The sequence below is a fragment of the Myotis daubentonii genome, chromosome 8 (genome assembly GCF_963259705.1).
Source record: "Myotis daubentonii chromosome 8, mMyoDau2.1, whole genome shotgun sequence".
Classification (NCBI taxonomy): Eukaryota; Metazoa; Chordata; class Mammalia; order Chiroptera; family Vespertilionidae; genus Myotis; species Myotis daubentonii.
Genome location: NC_081847.1, coordinates 84,686,485 through 84,712,612, shown reverse-complemented (window position 1 = coordinate 84,712,612; position 26,128 = coordinate 84,686,485). Strand labels below are relative to the sequence as shown.

Genomic DNA, 26,128 nt, shown 5'->3' with positions numbered 1-26,128 from the left:
TGTCTTGATTTCCCCTTCATTGCTGAAGAATATTTTCACTAGAGATAGGATTCTGGGTTGGTAGTTCTTTCGCATATGAAAAATGTTGTGCTACTTCTTCTGGCCTCCATGGTTTCTGATGAGAAATTCCCCCTCTAGATTGGAATCATTTCTCTCTGCCTGTTTTCAAGATAGTTTCTTTGTCTTTAGCTTTCAGAATTTTGACTATGATGTGTCTTGAGGGATTTCATTGAGTTTATTTTGTTTGAGATTCTTCCAGCTTCGTAAATCTATAGGTTTATGTCTTTTTTTCCAAATTTGGGAGGGTTTCAGCTATTGAGTTCTTTTTCAGCTCACCCTCTTGGCATCCATTGATTGTCTTTATTCATTCAGTTCAAATCTTTCTGGTTCTTGATATGACAAATGATTTTTGATTGAAACCTGGACATTTTTTGAGACTCTGGATTTTACTTAAACTTTCTGCTTTAGTTGGCTTTTTTTTTTTAATGTTCCAATGGGAAGATTGGGGGCTCTGCCTCATTACTGCCAAGTGGGAGTTGAAGTCCAGGTTTCCTACTGGGCCTCCATGCATACCCTCTGGCTGGGAGGGGTTGGAATGCCAGTTCCTACTCCCCATGCGACTCCCACTGACATTATGTGGACTTATTACTAATGAGCAGTGGTAATAATCCTAACTGTCCATCAGGCTTCCACTGATACACCCCAGAGGGAGGGCAAGGCTACCTCCTCACTGCTGGGTGGGAGTGGGAGTCAAGGCTCCATACTTGGCTTTTGCTGGCATGGATTAGGGTGGGGCCACATTTTTTTCCGTGGTGTCTGGCAAGGTTAGAGCAGTTATTGTTTAGAAGTTTTGTCTTTCTAAGCTGCCCCTTTCTTAGTCTTTTGGATAGAAGAAGCAGGCTTAGTTGGGGCTTTGTGTATGTGTGTGTGTGTGTGTGTGTGTGTGTGTGTGTGTGTGTGTCTGTGCCTCTGTGCCTATTGATATTTCCAGGTTGCCAGCTCCTTCAGTCCCTAATCTGGGATATATGAAGCCAAAAGAAAACCTAGGAATCTGACCATCCTGTTATTCCTCAGGCCTCAAGATCCCTAGCCAATTACTTTCTCTTTACCTTTCAGATGCTTCTTATGTTTTTTTTTTTTATGTATAACTAGAAGCCCAGCGCGTGAAATCGTGCAGCACCGCCCACCCACATGGCCTCACCGTGCTCGCAGCCCCACCCACCCGCGCTGGTCTTTGGTCGTTACAGCATTAGGTCCATTGGGTCTTTATAATATAGATGTCCAGGGTATTTAGTTGTATTTAGAGGAAAGCATTGGGAAAAGTACATCTATTCTATCTCCTCAGAAGTAGAAGTTCTCTCTACTTTTTTTTCTTTATTACTATTTAGAATTGTTGAGAATGAAGTCCACGTACTGGGGAAAATTTTAAACAGTGCAAAAGGGATAGAGTAAAAAAATCTTTCCACTCCTGTGCCTGGCAGCTGTTACCAGTGCTTAGAGATAGATAGATAGATAGATAGATAGATAGATAGATGACAGACATACAGACAGACAGACAGTTAGATAGATAGATAGATAGACTGTGTGTTCTCTTTCCACACATAGTGGAACCAATTTGTATTTCTACCAGCCATGGATGAGAGCGGTTATACACTGGTTCAGCAACTCTGTATGTATTAAAAATATTCACCAACCTGATATATGAAAACTGGGTCTCATTATAGTTTTAATTTGCATTTTCTGCATTGTGTGAGGCTGAGCATCATTTCAAATGTGTAAAATGCATTTAAGTTTCCTGCTTTGTGAATTGACAATTTAATTTTTTCTTTATTGTACAGTTCTCTATTGGGTTGTTGGCATTTCTTACAGACTTGCACATGTTTGCACATGCACATTATTTATGCAATAAGGAAATTAGCCCTTTGTCTGCCATACATGTTGTAAATATTTTTCCCATTTTTCATTTATCATTTGGCTTTATTTTTTAGTGTTAGATATTTAAATTTTTTTTGAACTCAGATGTAGCCTTTTATAAAAGTGACATTCAGATTTGGGTCATGCTTGAAAAAGTCCTTCCTAGTTTAAGATTATTGCAAACATTCTCCCATATTTTTCTTCTAGCTCTTTTCAGTATCAATTTTTATATAGGTCCTTGGTACATGTGACCCCAATTTATTTTTTCAGATTCCTGAGTTGTCGCAACACAATTAGTTGAAAAGTCTGTCTTGTCCCTAGTGGTTTGAAAATGGCACCTTGATTTATTGTGGGTCTTCTCTGTGTGGGTGCTTATTTGTCTTGTAAGCAAATTGCAGATGGCAGCTGGTGGCTTGGGGAGGCTGTGCTGAGGTCATCTCGGAGCCATCTATAAGGGGAGGACCACTTGTAGAGTGGGATAAGGAACGAGGGTCTTGCTCCTTCCCACCTTGGACCACTCTGTGGTTTGATCTCATGAAGAAGGATTGAGACTGTACCTTGACAACTGTTCACTTCAGACTTATGGCCTGTTTTGGACATCCTCCGAAATGTCTGTTTTAGCTATCTCTTCCTGCCCAGATTATTCCCATAACCGTAGTTGTTTAACCCAACTCACGTTTGTTATCTCACAGAGTTGTTGTTTCTGGCAGCCAGGAGTCCCAGCACAGGGTAATCGGGTCCTGGCCTTAGGGGCCTCTCATGAGGCTGCAGTCAAGGTGTCACCAGGGCTGGGCTCTCAGTTGGAGGCCCATCTGTGGAAGGACCCACTTCCCTTTCCATGTGGTTGTTGGCAGCATTCAGTGGGATTCGTGGCAGCTCGCTTCTTCAGATCCAGAGAGGGAGAAAGAGCCTTGAGTGCCAGTCTACTAGCACGCCAGAGTCTTATATAATGCAATATGATCACGGGAATGACATTCTGTTACCTTTGTCATTCTGTACTGGCTAGCAGTCACAGGTCCCACCCACACTCAAAGCAAGGGACCTACTCAAAGGTGAGCTCACCTGGAGGTAGGGCTCATGGGTTGCCCTTAGAATCTGTCTACCACAGTAGGTGTTTTCCCTTGGCTCTCTCCACGGTAGTCCACGCTTTGACATGGAGCCAGATTAATTTTCCGAAAGCATATCTCTGACCTCACTAGTCTTCTTCTGCTCCAAAGCCTGCATTCGTTAACATTCAAAATTCCTTATAGTAGCATTAAAGGCTCCCTCCAAGAGCTGCCTGGCAGTGTCCATCAAAATGGTCCGTGCACAAAACCTTTGACCCAGACTCCGTGCCAGAACTCTACCTTCAGCTGGGTGAAGTAATGAATGCACAAGTGTAGTACTGCACAACTGGTTGATGAAGCAAAAGACTGGAAACAACCTAAATGGAGGGGGACGGTTAACGACATGGCCGTATATCCAAATGATGGAGTACTACACAGGCATGAAAATGGATGAGGCAGCTCTTTGCACAGTCATGGTCTACACAAGTGGTTCTCAAAGTGTGGTTCCTGGGCCAGCAGCATCAGTATTACCTGGGAACTTGTTGGAAATGTATGTTTTTCAGGCCACACCTGCTGAATCAGAGACTGGAGTGGGGCCCAGCAGGCTGTGTTTTAGCAAGCTGGTCCGGTAGTTCTGATGTATGCTTCACTTTGAGAATTGCTGGTTTACTATATATAATTAAACGGAAAAAGGTAGAACGATGTATACTGTATGCTAGCACTTGTACATGAAAGGTCAGAGAGGTATATATTTACTTGTGTCTGCATAAAACACCTCTGTAAGGACACATGAAAGACACAGCTAACTTTGGTTGCCTTTGAGATGGGAAACAGCATAGCTGGGGGAGGGATGGGAAAGTGGCTTTTACTATATATCCTTTTGTCCCTTTTGAATTTGAACCACTTAATGTATTATTTAAAATATTAACATACAAAGCCCCATCCATCTGACCTCAGCCTTCCTCATTAGCGTTCTCTCTCACCTCTGCCGTGGCCTTCTCATGCCCGTCAAACCTGTCCCTTCACTTCCCTTGAGTCGGGGTTACATTTCCTGGCCACGGCCTCTGCTTAACTCTGTGCTCCATCTGGAATTCCCTCACTCTTCTCTGTAGAATCAAAGTCAATTCGCCCTTACAGCTCAAGCCCAGATGCTGCTTCCTTTGGGAAGATTTGGTTGCTCTCTCCCTTCCGTAGGGCTAACAGCCATTTCGGCTGCGCGCTCCTGTGCCTCTCCAATGCTCGCTGCGTACTTGTCTTCTTTATTCTAGACTGTCTGCTCTCTGCAGGCAGCGCCTTGGCCCTGTCCATCTTTGTGACCCCAGCACCCTGCAGAGACTGCACGTTGATCGCTAAGAATATTTTAGTAAATAACTGAGCAAATGAGGGAATGATGGAGATGGGGCCATGGGACCCACGATGGGATGGACAGTGAGTGGGAATTGCCCAGGGAGGAGAAGAATGAATCCGGGCAGGAAAGATGGGAGAGGCTGCAGGGAGCAGCTGCTGGGCTTTATGTAGGCTTTGCTTTGGGGCTGAGCTTGAGGGTGGGGTGGGGAGAACACCTTCACCGGGGAGGCCACAGGCTTTAGTTTTATTAGGGCTGGGGCAGTGGGGGAGGAGTTCTTCAAAAAGGCAGATGTGCTTTGGGGGAGGTGGGTAATTGCCGGGCAGAATGTGTGTCTTAAAAAGACCTCACTCAGCCCTAACCAGTTTGGCTCAGTGGATAGAGTGTTGGCCTGAGGACTGCAGAGTCCCAGATTTGATTCTGGTCAAGGGCATGTACCTGGGTTGCGGGCACATCCCCAGTAGGGGGTGTGCAGGAGGCAGCTGATGGATGTTTCCCTCTCATGGATGTTTCTAACTCTCTGTCCCTTTCCCTTCCTCTCTGTTAAAAAAATCAATAAAATATATTAAAAAACAAAAACGAAAAAGACCTCACACAGATGGCAGAAGGGCAAGCTGCCCACCAGGGGTGTTTTTCTGATGAAAACCAAGTCAGGAGTGAAGCTATTTTTTTAATATTCAAAAGAATATGCCCCTAATGGCCATGCTGTCCCTACCTCCCTCCATCTTGAGAAAGCATCTGACATTCCTGCACATTTTAATTTTCTAACCAAATAATGAAATAATGACGTTGGCTGCTCAGTCACAGGGTTCATTTTCTCTCATTCCTGGATTTCAAACTTCATCTCATATTTTAATCTGTTCTGAGCTCTTTTCAATTGCCTTGGAGATGGAGCCAAAGGCCCCCTGAACTCCTGTGCCTGCAGTTGTTTGGTTTGGGTTCCTGTGGGGTGTTTCCTTTAATGATGAGGCCCATCTTCTTGCAGCAGCGGCAGGACTTCTGGTGGGGAGAGGATCGGGAGGCGGTGGGCCTCACACCTCGTGACAATAAATAAAAGTCCAATTTCCAACTCTGGGGAGCCTCATGTTCTGCCTTCCTCTTGAATGATACCCTCTCTTCACAGTTGTATTAATTCTTCCAAGCCCAGCCTGCCATGGAAATCTCTCCGACTGCTCTAGGCCACAGGGTCCCCCTCCCTGAGCATCAGGGACACACAGAAAGCACAGCATCCATAACAACCAGCCTTTCGGAGCCCAAACGCCTTTCAGGCTCGTTCTGAGTGCTCTGCATGGATTCGCTCATTCAATCTCACGCTCCCCTCTAAGGTAGTATTTTTAATTAGTGTCCCCATTATGTTGACGAGGAGATGGAGGTAAAGAGAGATGAAATCATTTGTCCAGCAGCTGGAATGCACCTATGGTTAGTTTCAACCAGTTTAACTCTTGATTTTCCCACTTCAGGTGTGTATGCTGTAGCTTCCGAACCAGGCAGCGGCCCTCTGAGTAGGTGCGGCACCCTTCTAAGGTGCTGTGCTGGGTAGTGCAGTGGTGTCATTGTCAGTGCCCATGGATTGTGGAACTCCTTGTCTCATGAGAGAGCAGAGGGGGGCCCTGGTGTAGTGCAGGAGGCATGGAGTCTTCACCTTTCTTAGAGCCATAAGGCTGATTTGCAGGAGGGAGAGGGGCGGGTGGAGTTGCCTGAAACTTACCCACGTTTCTTGCTTTGGGTAGAGAGTGTCAAGGCGACATGGTGGTGCAGGTGACAAGGCTTCCCCTGTGGGGTGTGAGCTGTGTGGGTTGTAAGATTGTCGGGAGAGCCGGGTGCTCATCAAGGAGTACCCTGTGACTGGGCGGGGGTGAGCTCACTGAACAGGGTCCCACTTTTGAAGAGGAGAGAAGCCCATACATGGGAAGGCCTGGGCAGCGGGGTGGGGTTCGAGTCAGTTGTGTCCCGGGGGTTCCTCTGCAGTTGGGCTGTCTTTGTCCCATAAAGATAACCAACTTTGGGGCAGGTGTTTCATGTCTTTAAGCCTCAGTTAGCACATCTGCACAAAGGGGAGAAATACCCACACCTGCCTTTGCTGTGGCAGAGCGTTGGGAAGGTGCTGGGATTACATGCTGGGCGGCGATTTCCCCTGGTGGTGGGCCTGTGTGTTTGGCCACACTCGCTGGATCTGGGCAGCTTGGGTCCTCCCTGTCCCTCTCCCTGTCTCAGGAGCCCTCCGGGGTTGTCTTTTCCTCCACATTAGGGTTCTGAGCCCCCTCTCTGTGTGGCCTCCCTGGATGCCTCTGATGGCCCAACCCCGGAGGTCCTGGGAGCAGCCTGGGCTTGGTATTTATCTTTTTAAAAATTGTGTTTATTGATTTAGGGAGAGAGGAAGGGAGAGGGACGGAGAGATAGAAACACCGATGAGACTTTCTTCCTGCACACCCCTACTGGGGATTGATCCCGTAACCCGGGGATGTGCCCTGATCGGGGATCGAACCTGCAACCTCTTGGTTCATAGGTTGATGCAGAACCACTGAGCCACACCAACTGGGCTGGGCTTGGTGTTTCATTAAAGGCTCCCCATGGGATTCCAGTGTGCCTTGGGTTGAGACCTACTGAGAGATAGTTTGTCAAAGCTCATGGGCAGCATATGAACCTAGAAAAAAATTTTTAAAGCACATTTATTGGATGCCATGCCATGTTTTAAACCTGACACTGGGTGTATTTTGCAAGGTTAAATAAAACTAAAGGAGTACTTCGGACTTTTATGTTTATTGGAAGACTGTTTGGGTGAGTTAACGTGAGTCTCCCCTGGGATCTGGGAGTTGAGACTGAGTGAGGGACTCGGAGCCCGGCGGCCTGGATGCGAAGGTTGCCTCCATCACCTACTCGCTTGGTGAGTCTGGGGAAGCTTCCCCATCTATCACGGGGGAGTATTAGTGCCTGAATCACAGAATCATTGTGAAGAACAAGTGAGATCATTCATGAAAACATTTTGAGAAACCAAGACTTCTACACAAATGAAAATATTGCATAAAAACAGTGTGTTCTGTATTCATCAACTGTGACTCTCTGAACACCATCCCTTAGGATTTGTGGCTGACACAGGGAGACCAGATGTCCCGAATTCCTGGGCTCTTGCTCAGGTTTATACCACCATGTGTATTCCAGACCTCATCCACTCCTGGCAGCACTGACCAGCCCCCGCTTCCTTCACCCCAATCTTTAAATTCCAATGTCCTTCACTGTTCCTCCCCTCAGGACAGACACGTGTTGCTCTCTCCCACTGTAAAAATGAAACACACCTGTGACCATTGTGCCCCTTCTATCTCCATCCTTCCCCCTTTGCCTTGCAATCAGGTCTCTTGGACATATAACTCGAGTGGAGACCTCCCTTTTCTTTCCACCTATGCCCTCGCAGAGGCCACCAGTGACCCATGGCTGCCAGCTGCTCTCTCCTTATTTATCTGGGTCTCTTCAGTATGTGTCCTATGGACCATACCCTTCATGACACACTGTCCTAACAAGGCATAGTGACTTCTGGATGTTCAAGGAAAGGTCCATTTACCTTCATATTGTTCATGTATTACAATGCATGGAAAGTAGTTACCTTCCCATGGGATCTCTTGCTAACACAGCTGGCAAGAGTCTTGACTTTTCCAGACTCTGCCATGTTCTGATCTCGGCAGACAGCTGGGAGCTTCCTCCATGAAGGCCCCATTCATGAAAAATTCTAGAGATATGCACATCCTAGGATGCTGTGGCTGGGCCTGTGGAAGCAGCCAGAATACTGCAGCTCTGAGCCAGGGAGAAGCTCCAATGTCCTGTCTGCTTTTCTAGATTCTTTTCCCCAGGTCTAATGCCTTGCATGGTAAGTCCGCATAGAAGGGCAGTGGTCTCTGGTCTCTGGCTTCTCCTTGCCCCTCCTCTGTGCCTGCACTGTCTCTCTTCGACCTCAACACAGATAGTTTCTTGTTCCTATTTGAACCACCCATAGCTTCCTTTCCAAGTCCTCTCCCACCTTCTCTCTGTGGGCACAAGGGAAGGGATGGCTGTTGGAGTTACAAAGCGTCATTACAGAATGGATGCTGCCCTAACAAGGGGCCATCCTTGCACAGCAGGCCTTCTCTGGCCCCTCTGTGTATCCTTGATCTGTTGGAAGGCCCAACTGTTGTTAAACTCATTCTTGAAGTTCTCCTTTGTACGTTCACATCTCACTCTTACTGTGGCACCTGTCATGTTGCCTTCACTATAAAACCTTTACTTTCAATTTCCTGTTATACATAAGTAAAATAGATCCTTTGTGCAGGGGTTAGGGGCACTGACCACCTGTGCAATAGAATATTTGAGTGTAACTTATGACTCCCCAGGAACTTAACAGTTACTAGCCTAGTCTTGACTGGAAGCCTTACCAATAATGGGAATAGTCTAGTAACACATATTTGCATATGCATTTCATACTGTATTCCTACAATAAAGGGAGCCAGAGAAAAGAAAATGTTAATAAGAAAATCATAAGGTTCATCTACAAGTTTTTTCAAATTGTTTGCAAATCTCCTAAAAAGTTTCTAATGTATATATATTTTAAAAATTGCATGTAGCCCTGGTTGGATTTTCTCAGTGGTCAGAGTGTTGGCCTGTGGACTGAAGAATCTTGGGTTCCATTCCTGGTCAAGAGCACGTACCTCAGTTGCAGGTTCTCCAGCTCTGGTAGGAGCATGTGTGGGAGACAACCAATCAATGTGTCTTTCACACTGATGTTTCTCCCTCTCTCCTGCTCCTTCCTCCCTTCCACTCTCTCTATCTAGAAATCTATGGAAAAAATATCCTCAGATCAGGATTTTTTTAAAAAAATTGTGTGGAAATGGACCCGTGCAATTCCAACTCATATTGAATGTTGTACATTGTAAGACCGTACAGTTATATATTGTAATAATGTCCCCTGCCATCATCTTTGAAAATCGTATCTTGACTGTCTTCATGGTTTCCTCTTTCTATACCTGCTCTGAAAGCTCTCCTTCATCTTGGGTGAAAATGACAAATAGGAGGAGAAAGTTTGGTTCCTTACTGGGGAGGAGGGGATGGACTCTGTTGGAGAAGCATCTGCACCAGTTCTGGTGGCTGTGCGTGTGCATGTGTGGGTCCTGTGGTCATTAGCTCTCTGTCTGCTGGCTCTTGGCAGGCCTGTCCTTCCTATACCCCTTGTTGTGGGGTGGGGCCATGAGACGAGTCCAGTTAGTAGGTTGTGAGTGTCATTCGGGCTTCACTTCCAGTCAGAGCATTTGATCACCAGTGGGAGGGCCTCCCGAGCTGGCAGGATAGTCGGCAACATTGGAGGTGGTGGCTACTGCCTAGGCCTGAAGCCCTGGGTGACTGCCACAGGCACAGTGGTTGGTGGTTGTTGCTGTAGCCTAACCTAGCCTATCCTGACTGGCATGGAAATTGTGCTGTGTAACATAATGCCAACTATGTGCCATTTGTGTAGAGCAAACATGAAAATGAAAAGGTTGGAGTGTTGGTGGGCATGCACCATGAGCATGAAATCACTTTTGTGGGGTGTTTTGAAGGCCAGTGAGAACGTCCTGGAGCCCACTGCAGGCTCCTCATCTCGGCAGTCACCTTCTGTGCACAGCGAAGCCGGTCCTGTGCCTTCCACCGTCCGTGCCCTGTGCCCTGCACCGCACGGCGCCCTGTGAGGAGTCCCTGGGCCCTGTGAGACAGGACCGACAGGCTTGTGTTCTCCTTGGAGCTTTTCGTTGTCTCTGTTTCACTGTCACCTTTTCGTATGTGTCCTCATTAGGGCTCTTGAGAGCCAGAGGTGAGAGAGTGTGAGCTCTGTGTCCCATTTCCCAGTTGTGTTTTTCCAGGCTTTGGTCTGAGCAGAATTAAGGAGAAAGTCCTTTGTCCTTTGGCTCCTTACACCCTCCACCCAGCTTCTCCCCCACTGCTGGCCTCCCTCCTGGCCTTCTTTACCTGTTCTGCAGTGGCTGTTTGCTTCCATCAGAATGTATGTTCCCTCCCCGCCCCACTCACACATCTCCCAGTGCATTTCAAATGGACAATTTGTAGGTTCATCTCAGCACCTATGCTAATGAAGAGTGTGGGCCATGGGGTGGGGGTGGGGTTATTGAAGCTCCCCTGAGCCCAGAACTGAGCATAGTACCATGGCGGGGGGGGGGGGGGGGGGCTCATGACTAAGGCCTGGCCCTGCCACTAGACCCTTGCAGATCAATGCAGGAGGAAGAACTGAGCAGAGTGTTTAGAAGTGTGGTGTAGGGCACCCTGCGTTAGAAACTGTGTGTATTCTGGGGGCTGAGAGGGTGGAGAGGTTGCTCTGTGGTCTGGGCTGGTCAGGGAATGCCAAGTTGCTGCCCAGGGGCCTCAGTTTCCCCACGTGTTAGATAAAGGAGGGTGGGCTCGTTGGGCGTTTTTTGGTGGCCTGATGATGAGAATGACCAGGGAGACTCGGGGCTCCCAGGCCCCTCCTAGAGATTCGAATTGAGTGAGTCTGGGGCAGGGCAGGCCACCTGGTTCTTTATTTCTTGTCTGGCCTCCTCTCCCCACCCCAGTTTTGCCCCAGAGCTGGGATGTTGGGGGTTTGGCCTGGGCAGGCTGGGAAAGGTGTGGGGGATTTAGAGGAGGCCCCTCGAGGTGCCCAGCTCTGTCAGAACAGCACCTACCACACTGGGGCAGGTCACTGGAAGGGAGACAGGGACATTGTTAAATGCTATTGGTTGATGGATGACTTACCTACCGAGTTCCCAGGACCAGGGGGAAGTTGTGGAACAAGCTTTGCTTCCTTTGGAGAACGGCAGGCAGCTGGCTGCTCCGAGCTTCATGTTCTGCCTTCACGTGATGACACCAGGCTGCTGGGAAGGCTGTCCGTGGAAATTCACTCTAATTCTTTAGAGCGAACGTGGGAGCTGGGTCTTCATGACAGATCAATGGAATGGACAGCCTCAGCTGGGCCAGCTCCTTTCCCAGGTGGAAAACCCTGCGAATCAATTCAGCAAACCCAGCAGGGTACACGGAGGAGCCTATTCCTAGAGGTCCTCAAACTTCCTCCAATTGCTAACAAGGGTGCTGGGTCCACCTCCAGAGCATCTGATTCAAAAGGTTGGGGTGAGGGAGCCAAGACTGTGTTTCTCACAGATGGCAGGGTGCTGCTGCTGGTCCCAGGACCATACTTTGAATACCAGTGATTTCTACAGACTCGGACCCAGTGACTGCCCCCAGGGCACTTCTACTCTAACCGGCAGTCGAGAGACTGTGAGGCAGTGAGTGTCAAGGTCCTGGCATGAGCTCAAGATGGGAAGCACCAGGGAATCTGGGGAGAGGGTGTGCAGGGGGGCTCCTGGAGCAGAGGGCGGTGGGGTGGCAGACCTGGGTTACTGCGCCATGAACTGCATGCATCTGGCCTGCGATGGGCATGCCACCCCCTGGAATTGTGCAGCGCAGTGGCTCTGGTGAGTGAGAGGGCCCTGGGCTGGGCCGTGTGCAGGGGACAGAGCAGATAGCCCAGAGGAGGCCGGGGCATAGCACGGAAGCCAGCGCCCGGTGGCGCCCCTAGCAGGGGCAGGAAGGAGAGAAGGCTTTATAGGGGGTGGCCCGTCGCAGGCCTGCCATGCTTGGGTGAGGAGTTCAGACTTCATTACATAGTGAACTGGGAACAAATCAACAACAGTTTGGCTGCCCAAAGCAGACATCTGGAAATCGACTCTTTTAAGGTTTGAAAAACAGATTTTCAGTAGTAGCTCACAGCCTGTTTGTGACACGATTTCAAGGCTCCATGAGACTTCTCTGTTGTTCCCCTCTCCTCTCACCACCCTGTTTCTCCCCCACAGTCCTTGAAATGTCACTACTGGAGATGATATCCTTTTGTTCTCAACATCACCCTCTCCAAGGGGCTTGTGTTATGAACCAGAAAGGCCCGAGAAGAAAGTCACTAACCTTGGCATGCTATGCTGGGCCACTTCAGAGGAGGTTTCCATGCCAAGCCTCTTCTCCAAGGACCAGTGGGCAGGGCACCAAGGCCAGGGAAGCTTGGATGAACCTGGAGGCAGAGGAGGGAAGGCCAGGTGTGGCAGAGGTGGAGCACCACAGCTCCCTGTCAGAGGAGTACAAGACAGAGTGGGTGTCGGGAAAGCCCTCAGAGACCTGGTCAGCAAGGTTGTTCTTGGGGTGGGTTAGGCCAGGGGGCCTGGGTGCCGATGGCATAGGAGGGCATCAGTATGCTTGGCCCGCTCACAATAGCTCAGCCCCGTTTCTTTGTCCCCATTCCTCATCTTCCTTCCTTTCTTCAGAACATTGAGGGGAAGTGTACTGCTACGTTTCAGACCCTGGCATCCCAGCCTTCTCCTCTCCTGCTTAACAGGCTCCACGGGCTGGAATTGGTGCTAGATTTGCCGTCAGGAAGCAGGAAATAGCCACGTCTCTCCAGTCATGTTCCCGAGTCCATTAGATACATATGCTGCGCAAACGGAGTAGGAAGGGAAACTCTGTTCTAATTTTATTTGGGGATGATGTGTTGACAAGGAGATACCAGATGAGTCCTTTTGCCAGGTGATTAATCACCTCCTTATTTTCCTGTTTCCAAGTCAAGGTTTTCCATATCAGATGGTCTGTACGTGAGAACATAAAGTTCCAACAGGAAGCTGTAATGAGCTAAGCCATTAATTGTGTTCGTGTTGAGATTGGTCATATCAGCCTACCACACCTGTTTACATGGGTCCTGTAGGTGGACGGAGTTTTGCCCACAGGTGTGAATTTCATAGGTGTATTCCCGGGCAGTCTCACCGCGAGATGATGCTTTCATAGAATGAGAAACTGGAGGCTGATTTCTGCTCCCACTTGAATGTCTCTTGTGTCACATAATTTACGGAAAGAGGAAACTTTGGAAGGCCCAGGAGGCGGCTTGGAGTGGAGATAAAGCCTTTTTGGGGGAGGTGGTGGTGATAAGAGGCCTGACACTGCCCCCATGGAAAATGCAGGGACGGCCTTTTGAGCCCAACCACTTCAAGGCTGTATGACGGCTGTGGGCAGGCCATGCAAGCATCTACTCCTCATCTGTACTAACATTGCCCTGGTGCTGCTATGAGATAGCTGAGAGAACGTGTGTGGAGTGACGTGACGGAACCTGGTAGGTGCCTCTCAGTGAAGGCAGCTCTGCCCTGCTCTCCATGTCATCACAAAAGGACCAAGGCCCTTTGAGGAATGCCCTGAGTGCACTTTCCTGAAGCCGCCTAGTTAGGGTCATTACGTGGTTTTAGCATCAAAGATACATAGAATTAGAGGAAATGGGGGGACAGAGACGGTCTCACAGTCCCACAGTGGGTCAGGGGCTGATCCCAGCCTGCAGCTGCATCAAGATGTTCTGCCCCCCTACTCCTCCCGCCCCCACACTGCTGGTTACAAAGAGCCTGGGAAAGCTCACTCAACAATCAACAGATTTGGGGAAAGTGACAGGATTGAAGAGGAGGAGGGCTTTTGGCACAGACAGAGGCTGTGGTTCTAAGCAATGCCGGAGCATCTCGGGGGTGGCGCAAGGAACACTTCATTTGGAGTTAGAAGACCTGGATACTGCTCTCAGCTCAGCCCCTTGATATCCGTGTGATTCTGCACTGGAACTAGCCGCACTGCAGCTTTTACATCTGTAAACTGGGTCTGACTATCCTTACCTGTCTCCTAGTGTTGCTTTGAGGACCAGGAGGCACTGGATCGGAAGCTCCAGGCAGACGGCAACACATGACAAAAACAACAAATTATTATTATAACAGCTTCTGTTTCTATATTGCTTCCAGGGTTCCGAGAACTCCCTCACCTAATCTCTTACTTAATGGATAGCAGTTGATAATATGGCTCTGGTTTAAGGTGTCTAAGGCTGATGGCTTGCCCAGGCTCCCCTGAAAGCCAGGGGGAGGTAGGCCTGGGCCCGGCCCTCCGACACAGTGAGAACAGCTTTTTGGCTCACCTCTGGGCCTGGCATCACTTTGCTCACCTGCTTGTACATCACGTGTGTTTTAACTTTGGTCACTTCTGTTCTTCTCTAAAGTCCAGCTCTTACCCTGACACCCTCCAAGGCACCTGTTCATCTCCTGGTGCCTGATGCTCTCAAACTGCCCATGGGATGCCCACTGATGTCTACCCCTCACCCCTGGCAGTATCCTGGGCCTAGATCTAACCCCCACTCCTGTGCCCCACCCTTCACTGGCTGAACTGCTAAAGAGGACCACTGAGTGGCAGTGTGACTTCTCTTGGGGACAGAACTTCCTGGAGGTGATGCTGCCACTAAAAAGAGTGGCTCAAACAATGGCCTTGGGGGCCAGGGCGGCATTTTAGGACAAGAAGCCCCATTGGAATTCCTTCGATGCCCCCAGGGCCTAACACAGTGGTTGGTGCCAGGTAAGGCTACGAACATTTGCCTAGGTTGGAGGGTGGCACCGTTAGGGCAGGTGGCCATTCTGACTGCTTCTGGGACTCGGTTTCATTCCCTCATCAAGCATTTATTGAGCACTTAGTGGGCAGCAAGTATTGTCCCTTCAGAAAGTTCACAGTCCAGTGGATGCCAAGTCAGGTGGATCAGACAGGTCACATTTCAGGGTCAAAGATGCTCTAGGAAAATGAGAGGCACCTACTGAATCCTGGCTTGTGGCTTCCTGGGAGAGAGGACCCTGGAGCTGAACATAGAAGGTCAAATAGAATGAGAGAGGGGGCTGGGCAGGGGCATGGCACCTTCTGGCCTGCCATGCCCCTCAGGAGTCTGTCCTCCCAGCCTCCTCCATGCTCTGTGAGAGCGAAATCTCCCAGTGGCTAGGATTCTGGGTCCTGGGCCCAGCCCGAGTTTACTCTGTTGCCGAGGTGGGGCCAGGCCACACTGGTGGGGGGAATGGGCACTTTCTGGGCTCCCCAGGCCCCACAACTGCTGCTAGGAAATCTTAATCAATCACTCTGATCAAGGTTTCATGTCTTCCAGAATAAGTGATCCAACTTATCCTTTAAGTCGCGATTGACTTCCGCACATAAAAGGTTCATTCAGTTTGAAGCAACATGTTAAGTAAGGATTAAGAGCAAGAACACGGTTCTTTCTTAGCACAGGTGCAGCTGGGACTTTGGAAACCCAAAATCACTTGTAACCTCCTTTCGGAGCAGGTCAGCGCTGAGGGCCCCCCTTAGGTCGGTGGTAATATACTCTCCCCACTGGGGAACCCATTGGTTCCCAACGCTGAGGGATGGCCATGTGGGAGGAGCGGTTTGGCTGGTTGAGGTGCACAAGGCCACTGTTCTTTAAAAGTTTGAACTTGGGCCCCTCCTTTGCTGGCTGCTGCCTTCATCCTCCTTTCCAGTCCCTGCCCCTGTCACCAACGGGAGTCCAGGGAATTGTGAGCAGTGGTGACTCCCAAGGGCTTTCTGAATCTGTCCCTGGAATGATTACGATGGGGGACACGGAGGATATGTGAGCTGCGGCTTCCCTGCCAACGCAAGCGTACATGTCACGCACACCCAGGGTTGGAGGAGAAAGTGTGTGTGGGAATTGATTGAACTCTAAGGGGGGGCAATTCAACAGCAGCTGTGAAATTTTAATGCACAAATCCTTTGACTCGGGAGTCTGCTTCTATGAATTTATCCTACAGATTCCAGCACGTATAGGAAAGGACATATGGATAAGGTTGTTCATTGCAGTGATGTTTATAAGAGCAAATATTTGAAACTACAAATGTTTATTAGTGGGAGACTAGATTTTTCATGCAGGGACACAGCAGGGCCCCCTGGAACTAAGCAGCCGCAGCCACTGTCCTGGGCCCGGGAGAGGAGCATGGGCTGCAGGGAAGCGCGGTGGTCCAGGGGCATTCCTGGGAGGCAGGTGGCCCGGGTTTGAATCCTCACTCCTCATTTATGAGCTGGGAGGCCTTGGGTGCTCACCCTTCCTGAGCCGCAGTTTGCTCATCTGTGAAAGTGGGAGCTGGACCCCGGGCTGGGCTGACGGCAGGGATGTGCAGAGTTGGGGTTGAATTCTGAACCCGAGCTGGCGTTCTGGTCTGGCCCTTGTGGTGACGTCAGCTCTGACGGTTAAAAACCCTGATTCTGGTAAACCCCACACAAAGCAGAAACAGGTGCGAGCTCAGGGCAGGGGCGGCTGTGATGACCGGCTGACCTACCTGTGGGAAACGCCTGGCTTTCGGTGGTCGTTATGCTTTTGCAAGGTTCATGCCACTCTCTTGGCTCATTTCTTTGCTGCCAGACCCAGCAGGGATGTGGGTTTGCGGAGCCCCTTCCTGGAAGCCCTCTGGGTGGAATCTTGGGTCCAGCCCGTTCGTCAAACATGATGCTAAACCCGCCGTCACATCATATGCCCTCCCGGCCTCCGCAGCCCCCTTCCCCGGCTGTGTGGCCATCACTCGCCTCTTTCCTTGGCAGCCTCCCACGGGTCTGCCAGGCCTCCTCTGCCCCATTTCCTGCCCTTTTTTCTTGCCGACCTCAGCATTTTGCAAACCATCTCCCACCTTGGTCTCAAAGTGCCTTTCTTTCCTGTTTCACCCCTGGAAGCTCCCCCTCCTGGAGTTGGCAGCCTGGCCTTGTCATAAAGCCCTCCTTTCAGAACTGCCCCCCTCCCGCTTGCAAACCCCAAAGTCCTCCTTTCTGACCACAACCTCCAGGCCCCTGCTGGCGTCCTGCAGAGAATTAGTGATGCGGTGGGCCCTGTCACGCATGGAACAGGGAGTTCACGTGTGTCCAAGGACGTGGGGGTCGGTGATAAAGCAGAGGTGACTGGGTCAGGTAGGAGAAGAGGCCCCCAGAGCTCCGTGTGCAGAGGGGTCAGGAGGCACTTGTTGGTGGCCGCTGGCTCCCACCTGGGATCGTGGGGCAGAGGCAGAGGGCTGAGGCTCTGGGCTGCCTTGTGGGCACATGGATTGCTCTGCCACGTGTGTCTGGTCCACGGTGAGCCTGCATCAGGCCTGGTCCTCTGGTGGCTTCCTGGGGAGAGCAGGGAGAAGAGCGCCGGATTGGGAATTGGAGCACTTCTTAGGGCAGCAGTTCTCAAGCTGTGGGTTGCGACCCCTTTGGCGGTCGAATGACCCTTTCACAGGGGTCGCCTAAGACCATCCTGCATATCAGATATTTACATGACGATTCATAACGGTAGCAACATTACAGTTATGAAGTAGCAACGAAAATAATTTTATGGTTGGGTCACAACATGAGGAACTGTATTTAAAGGTTCTGAAGGTTGAGAACCACTGTCTTAGGGGAAGAAGCAGGCAAGGGCATATTGAAACTGGGGGTCAGTTTGCAGAACACTCCTTTCCGACAGCAGGAACGTATGGGGTTGGGGTTGGATTCTAAGCCTGAGCTTACCTCTAGTCCGCCCATGTGCTAAAGTGTGCAGTTCTCACAGTCTCTAAACCCCACAGCCAGTGAGGCAGAGATAAGTGCCCGTTCCGGTGAGGGCTCAAGGCAGAGACTGCGCGCATCCAGAGGTCGGCCTGCCATGGCCTCTCTTACCCGGCACAGAGCTGTCAGCGGGAGGGAGACGTACCTCTGAGCATGGCCGAAACCGTGCTCCTCGTTCCTAAGGACACCCCTGCCGCTGACCCTGCTCGGTGTCCCAGGTTGGCCTGGCCTGGGAGTATTCCGAGTCGCACGTTGGAAGCAGGGGGAGCTCCCGTGGGCAGGCACACCCAGGCAGGCACAGTAGGACACCTCACTGTGGGAAGCGGCAGGTGGAAGAGGAGAGAGACCCTAATGGCAGGGACCAATCGCCCGCACAGCAGAGCCTGGCAGAGGTGTCAGAGGGCCGCCAAGACAGGTTGCATTATGGTTAGCGCCTCAGCCTCGCAAGGAGCAAAGCTGGGACAGGTGTTTTTGAACGGGTGTGTGTGTGTGTGTGTGTGTGTGTGTAACAGAGCTGGGGAGAGATGTGCACAAATTTTAGGTTTTATATTCCTTGCCCCAAGAGGAAGAGAAGTATATGAACATTAAAGAAATATGTTGTGCAGTAGGTTTGAAACAAAACACATTTTGTTGCTGGAAGGACAATTTCAGTCATCTAGAAAATTCTCGTTAGTGAAATAACTCATGTGTACGGCTAGATAAAGGCTGTTCCTGACGGCATCATAGAGTGTTAAGGCTGGAAGAGACCACGCGATTCCGTACACCCACTGAAAACTCTTTATAGATGATGCAATCAAGGCTCAGAGATGTGAAGTGCTTTGCCCAAGGTTCTAGAGCCAGATGGTGGCAGAATGGGGCTTTGAACTTGATTCACTAGCGTGCAAAATGGATTCAGGGGCTGGGTTCAGACATGGTACCTCGGGCAGGAGCAGCCAGACCAGGGCTGGGACCCCCTCCGGCCTCCTAGAGGTCAGAGCCAAGGGGTGGATGGGAGATTGGGGGCCTGAGACATCTGCCCAAGGACAAGTTGCAGAGACACTGTGCAGAATGGGATGGAGCCCAGTGAATGGGAGGGTGGTGCTGGTGAGCCAGGAGAGCTGGCCCAAGGTGCACAGGGCGGTCTGGGGGCAGGGAGTTGGGCAGGGTGTGAGCCTATCGCTATATCAGCAAACCCCAGGCATTCACCCCATGGACAGAAGCTTTGATACCTATTCTAGAACAACCCCCCTTCAGGCATGTCAGGAACGGGTTTGAAAGGCAGCTTACAGCCCTGAAGTGGGAAACAAAGAAGAAAATGATGAGCACTCCTTGTACCTTCGTGGGAGCCAGCTCCTGGAGTCGGATTCTTGTTTTCTATTTCCTGCAAGAGAGGCGGAGAGGGCTCCAACCCCGGCCCGTCCAGTGCAAACCTGCGGCAGCTTTTTCCTGAACATCTACCACAGACTTCCCATTTCTACTCTTAATAACCACAAGCTCGGGGTTACCAGGGTCTCCTTGTTGCTATAGTGACAGGTGATAGCGCCAGACTTCCAACGCGCTGGACCCTTGGCTTCGAGGGAAAACAGAATCTGGGTTGCTTTATTTATGGGTTTGACTGAGAAGGTTTAAGGCACCATTTCCCAGCTCTTGTAACTATGGCAGTTGGCGCTCGAAATGTACCAAACCTCCGTATCACAGCATAACGGACAAGCTGGGGGAAGTGGGCATCTGAGAACGTATAGCAGATACATTTTAAATTACAAAAACGATAAAACTTCTTTAAGGACATCTAGAAAATGACAAATAAATAATTAAGGGAAAGTGTGGTTACCTTACTGTGACACGGCCTTGGTGGCCCTGAGCCGCAGCCTCCATCGGGTTTCTTAAACGTGTACTTGGCAGAGTGGACGGTGAGCATGCATGTGGTTGCTGGTCTGCTTTTTCAGTTACCATGTCCTACGCATCTTTCTGAGTTGCCGCGTTACCTCAATAAGCATTATTTGTATTGGTTGGGTGATATCACATCTTTTCAAAAACATTCTCCCACTTCGCCTCTTCAGTGTCTCTTGAACCCATCATGCCATCGCTGTGAAAATTCTACTCCTTACGATTTGGCCAGCTGGCCAACTTTGTCCCTGTCCCTGTCCAAACGCGCACCCCGCCCCCCCCCCCCCCCCGCGGAAACGAACACACACACACACACACACACACACACACACACACCCGCGCGCCAGGATTTCCTCTGCTCTACAGCCTTGCTAATCAAAGGGCGGTCCCAGACCAGTGGCATGGGCACCCCTGGGAGCTTGTTAGAGATGCAGAATCTTAGACCCCATGTGGGACCTACTCAATCAGAATCTACATCTGTATTTGGACAAGATCCCCTGGTGATTCATAAGCACGTTTTAAAAATATATACGTATTTTTAATTGATTTCAGAGAGGAAAGGAGAGGGAGAGAGAGAGATAGAAGCATCAGTGATGAGAGAGAATCAATAATCAGTTGCTTCTTCCACACTGGGGATCCAGCCCGCAACCTGGGCATGTACCCTGACTGAGAATCGAACTGTGACCTCCTGGTTCATAGGTCAACACTCAACCACTGAGCCACGCCAGCTGTACCATAAGCACATTAAAGCTTGAGAAGCACTGACCTGAAACACACCTTCCCCATGACCCAAGGATAGAATCAACACTCCTGGCCAGGCGAACAACCTGCTGAGTGGACACCAAATGGCGAGGGGGCAGGGTGAATAGGGCCAGGATCCTTGGAGAGGTTGTGCGGAGGGGAGGTCTGTGAAGGAAGGTCGACAAGTCAAATCCGTGGAAGATGCAGGATTGAAAACTGAGGGCCCAGCTGGCTAGTAGGGGCAGGAATGTGGGCTGGGGTAGCACCACCACCACAATCACGCCCACTGTATAGATAAAGAAGCTGAGGCACAGAGAAATTCAGTTCCTGCCCAAGGTCACAGCGCATGGGTGGTGGAGCTGGCGTACAAACCTGAACCCAGAGCCCTCACTCTTAACCACCCTGCAGTGCAGTGTAGGGTACCGACCCGAGGAAGAAAAGAATAAAAGGATGTTAAGCTCCTACAATAAGCCGGGTACTGTTTTATTTTATTACATAGAATAGTTATAGTAGACTTTGGATGTGAGTATTCTTACTCCAGTTATAAGTGAGGAAGTCGATTTTTACCAGGGATAAACTCTTAACTTCACATTGTTACTAACAGCTGGAGTCAGGATTAGAACTCAGGGCATTTTGGGTACTGAGGGATGTGCTTTCTACCTTGCAAACTCCATCAGCAAGGTATGGAGTTGGTCTCTGCTCTCAAAACAGCTTCTCTTCTTCCTACCTAGCTCCTGCTTTAAAACCCCACCTCTGGCCCTAGCCGATTTGGCTCAGTGGATAGAGCGTTGGCTTGTGGACCAAAGGGTCCCGTGTTCAATTCTGGTCAAGGGCATGTACCTTGGTGGTCGCCTCCTCCCTGGCCCTGGCCCTGGCCCTGGTCAGGGCTCCTGCAGTAGGCAACCAATTGATGTGTTTCTCTCTGTTTTTCTGGACACAGTCCCTTTGCCCATTAAGGATAAACACAGGCCAAGTCTCAGATGTTCTGTGAAATGCTAGGATGTCAGAAGCTACCTGGTTTAGCATTTAATCCAACTCCCTCATTTAAAAGGCAAGGAAATTGAAGCCCAGAGAACTCAAGTGACTTGTCTGAGGTCACACAGCCAGCTAGTTACAGATCCGAGACTCTGGACTCAGTGCTCCTTTCCTGACTCTGCTGTATTTTTATCTGTTGCCCCTTCAGGCCAGCCAGCACCGGGCAATGTTGAGTTGCTAGGTTAGTGCAAGTTCAGGCTTAAGTTTAGGCTGGAGGATGCAATGGATGAACCTCCGTTTCATAAAACAAACTAGTTAAAATAATGTCTGCTTGTTGTTAAAAATCCAAGCAGTGTAGAAGTATGTCCGGAAACACTTGAAAACCCTCCGCCGGGCCGTCCCCAGCCCACTCCCTGGGGGTAACCACTTAGCGCTGTCTTCAATGTCTCCTTAATTTTCCTGCCAGCGTTGGGTCTTGCAGGATCGTGCACAGCAAGGCTATTTTTAACAAGCATCCCAGGCTTCAGGGGGTTGAGGAGAGGGGAAGAAAAAATATTCCATTTGTGTATTTTTAATCCATGCACATTTGAGAAGGCAGCGGCTTCCTGTCCACCCTGCCAAGGGTTTCGGGAAATTTATTAGACTTTCTGGGTGCAAGGTAATCCTTTCTCTTCCCTAATGAGGCTGGAAGGCCAGGGAGGGGTGCAGGTGGTGTATCCGGGGCTGGTGGCTGTCTCCGCTGGCTGCCTCCTGATCCCGCCTGCCCCCAGCCCTCACCCTCCCGCAGCCTCAGAAATCCTGGCTGGGTCCCCCAGGGCAGAGGAGGCCTGGGAACCTGACTCCTTGTGCCAGGCTCATATTTGGAAATGTCTCCAGCCAGAGGTTGGCATCTGTCCCGCTTGGGCTCTGGGCAGGGGGTGCGGTCACATGTGCTGCCTTCGAGTGGGCAGATTCTGAGTGGGCAACAGCCCACGTTGAATATAAACACACTCCTTTATACCGAGGCGCTGGCCTCTGAGCCGGTGCTCCTGGTACTGACTGAGGCCAGTGCTGGTAGCCAGCCGGGCGGCAGGGAGAGGCAACGAAGATGCCCTGTGGCTCGAACTGGTCAGAATGGTGGTGGAGAGCAGTCCCAGCTGCCTGCCCCGCCCAGTTGCAGGGGGTGGGAGGGGGGAGAGCAACAGTGCCCTGTTCTTTCTTGTCCTCCAGGGGCAATCTAGGAGGTGGTGTGGAGTGAGACAGGGTGCGACCTGGATGTGGGGCCACCTGTGGGAGAGTCTCTTCCACCTCTCCCCATCTGTGAGCCACCAGCCCTTTACCTTCTCCAGGTGGCACCTGCAAAACATGGCCCCAGGTGACATCATCATGAAGGCTCTGACAGAGAAGGTTCTACAATTCCTTGCTCACCCTGCCTTCTTTTCCATGACAGTGCACGACGATGGATGGACGAGACCAAATGATCCCAGCCTTAAGCAGGAGACTCCTGGGTGACAGGCGTCATGCCTTAGCCCTTCCATTCACTCAGGCCTCCGTAGTTCCTGAGGACCTGCGAGGTGCAGCCCTGTGCTGTCACTCGCCCGCCCACGGTGGCTGTTAGGAGCTTTCAGCTCTCCTAATACTGCACGTCTCCACCTCTGCAGGCCTGCCCCGGGGACCGCAGGGCTTGCTCATCAAGTTCAGCTCTCTGTAGCGGAGGCTGCCTTCCTGCAGCCGAATCTTCAGAGAGAATCCAAATGCAGCATCAGGACTTCCCTCCTAAGCCTTATGCCAAGCGAGCGCCAAGTCCTCAAGCCCCTGGCAGCCCCCACCTTCCTGCCCCCTCCTTCCCTCCTCTCCCCACAACCCAGAGGAAGAAAGCTCAAGTAGTGGTCAAGAGGGCGAATAAATATTTTCTTTGTACCACCTGGGAGAAACTTGGTAAATACACAATAACAGGATGGATGGATGGGTGGATGGATAGATGGATGGATGGATGGATGGATGGATGGAAGAACAAGTGAGTGGATGGATGGATGGATGGAAGAACAAGTGAGTGGATGGATGGATGGATGGATGGATGGATGGATGGATGGATGGATGGAAGAACAAGTGAGTGGATGGATGGATGGATGGATGGAAGAATAAGTGAGTGAGTGAATGAATGGATGGATGGGTGAATGAACAGATGAATAAGTGAGTGAATGAATGAAGGAGGGAACAAATGGAAATTCAGTCTCTGCTCTAAAGGAACTTAAATTCGAAGGAAAAGAGCTGGGCTTGTGGGCCTGAAGGGGACCCCAGGAATCCAGGGATCAGAGTCACACCCTCCTTTTATGGCAAAGGAAATGCAGGCTCAGAGGCGGGAGGGGCTGCGGTGCAATGCCTGTGGCCGACCTTGGGGGTTAGAGGGTGGCGAAATCACCCAGGGAGAGTGAGATCCGGAACCCAACACAAGGCTGCCCTATTTTCCCTGTGCCGCTGCCCTAAGTGTCCCTCGTCCTTGGAAAAAAATTGCCTTTTCATGTGGTTGGGAGTGGACGGTGCAATTTTTCTTCGAGGGTTAATTGTTTTGCTGACAGCACAGATAATTAGGAATGAGAATCCCGGAGTGAGGGCGACAGCACCATCTGCTGTGAATATGTTTCAGCCCCACCTTGCAGGAGGGCTCGAGGGCTCCTATTCTCACCCTCCCCACCCCCAGCAAAAACGGATGTGCTCCGGCGGCTGCTGGCTTCAGGAGCTGCCACCAGGTGACCTGCAGCCAGCGGGGTCGGCTGGTGGCCGGCTTCTAAAGGGTGCAGCATGGTCTCCCTCCTGCATGGCACCCGGCGCACACAGTAGGCCCACTAAGATCTGCAAGGATGAATGAGGCCCCTGGGGCTGTCCGGGACACAGAGCGCTGACACCAGGAGGTGCCTTTCTCTTCTTCCTGTGGCCTGATGCTCTGAGGTCTGGTCCTCTGTTGGCTGGAGGTGGGCGTGTGGGGAGACTCTGCCTCCCCTCGCCTGGTAGGAATTTCCTCGGTCGGGACTTCCTCTGTGTCAGTAGAAGCAGAGCCGCTTTGGAATCCAGCAGAGAATCCCACTGTCAGGAGCAGCCAAGATCTTTCTTCACGTATACGGGTGGAACTGCACGGTCCCCCCCCCCGCTCCGCCCCCCGTTTTTATTATTTAGAAATAAGTCACAGATACAAAAGAGCATTGCACATACATGTGCTTTTTGAAGGCAATAGTAATAATTTCTTTGTTCTTTCAAAGGGACTTCTAAGCCCCAGTGCTGCCTTGCCCAGAAATGCCTCGGACACCAGAGCCACTGGGAGCCAGGCCACCCAGGGGGCTCAAGGTCAGCACAGGCCCGAGGCAGGGCTATTTGTCACTGCCGGTTTCCTCTGCCCGGGCTGCTCCTGGCGGCTGGGAGCCTCCACAGCCCTGTCTTCCCTATTTATCACTTGTTCTCCCTGTGCTTTCTCCTCCTAGACTCTCCTGTCAGGGGAGGAACCAAAGGCATGTTTGTGCTCTTCTCCCTATCCCCCCATCGCAGGCCAAGCCTGTCTCTGTCCCTGCCTTCCCACTCCTATTGGCTGGCTACACCCCAGAGGGGACATGAAATTACCCTAGGACCGTGGAACTTGATGGAAAGAATGATAATTGGGAATCAAGAATTCCAGTCTTGACTCTTTCATTAACTTACTGTGTGACCTTTAGTGAGATTCTTAACCTCTCTGTGCTTCTGTTGTCTCATCTTTAAAATACCCCTTTACATTCCAGTGGATGCAAACACAGCTTGAAGGGTATAAACCATTATAGGTGTTGTAAGACATGGCCATCCTTGTGTTTACAAAATCCATGGGACTTCCTGTGCCTGCCTTCCTTCCCCACCCCCACCCCTGTCCATGGTGCTTCCTCTTATCTACAGTGCTGGGTGCCCTGGCAGAGCTGACCACCTGCTACAGCCCCTTCTCAGCAGGGTTAGGGTTAAGGTTAGGAGCCTGAGATTTGCGTGGAGCTCAGGGTCACAGCCATGAGGCAGCAGGAGCCCTTCCCTCCCCCCGCTAGTTGCTGGAGCCTGTGCCTGGTCAGAGGTGCAGGGCTGAGCAGACCTCTACAACAGGGCAGGGCTGCTTCTAGCTGGAGCCCCTTACCACCCACCCCCACACCCCATAGTGTGAGCCACAGTCTTGGCTGTGAAATGTCACTCAGTGTCCAGTGTCTGTGTCCCTCACCCAGTGAGGTCTGCACCCTCCACTCTTGTCTCTCGCTCTGCGTGAAGGTCTATGAAACGAGGCTCTCCATCAGCCATAGGTCGGTGGCCTTCTGGAGCCCCCAAACCACAGCCACCGGAAGCCTTGTCGCAGGGACCTGGGCTACCAGAGTTGAGGACGGTCCTCAGTAGGCATGTTCTTGTTCTTTGTGGTCTCGTTGGTGGAGGAGAGCACCCCAGTCCTTCCTCTTTCCTGAGCAGTGAGGTTCTGTTGGTGGTTATGAGCCAAACTCTGAATGGTGGTTAGGATGAGTGAGTAAAGGTGGGTCTTTCAGGAAGATAAGAAATATGCAGGGTAAGAAGACAGGAATACAGGTGTGTGTGTGTGTGTGTGTGTGTGTGTGTGTGTGTGTGTGTGTGTACATGCAGGCTGAGGCTTGGGGATTGTGTTGGTGGGTGGGACATGGACAGTGAAGAAAGACGCTGGCTGATGTAGAATTCACATAGTCACCAGGAATTGCAAGACCTAATAATAAAGAGCAATGAGAAGATAGCTGGAAAGTTCTAGAACAGTTAAAACTTGGACATGTGCCTTTGGCCCAGGTAACAGAGACCTCCGTTCTTCCGCAGGTCCCCTCTGAGGCAGCTGGGCTCTCAGGAGGCCTCACCACCCCTGAGGAGTGGG

General features: G+C 50.9%; 1 protein-coding gene across 2 annotated transcripts in view; it reads left to right on the top strand.

Annotated features, from left to right (window-relative positions):
- Positions 1 to 26,128, top strand: part of ZBTB7C (zinc finger and BTB domain containing 7C) — a 290,471-nt gene that overhangs the window by 42,183 nt on the left and 222,160 nt on the right. For both annotated transcript variants that reach the window (XM_059707245.1, XM_059707246.1), the window contains exon 2: positions 26,074 to 26,128. This exon is cut by the window's right edge. The gene's annotated coding sequence lies outside the window, so the exon portion shown is untranslated. The remainder of the gene's footprint in view (positions 1 to 26,073) is intronic.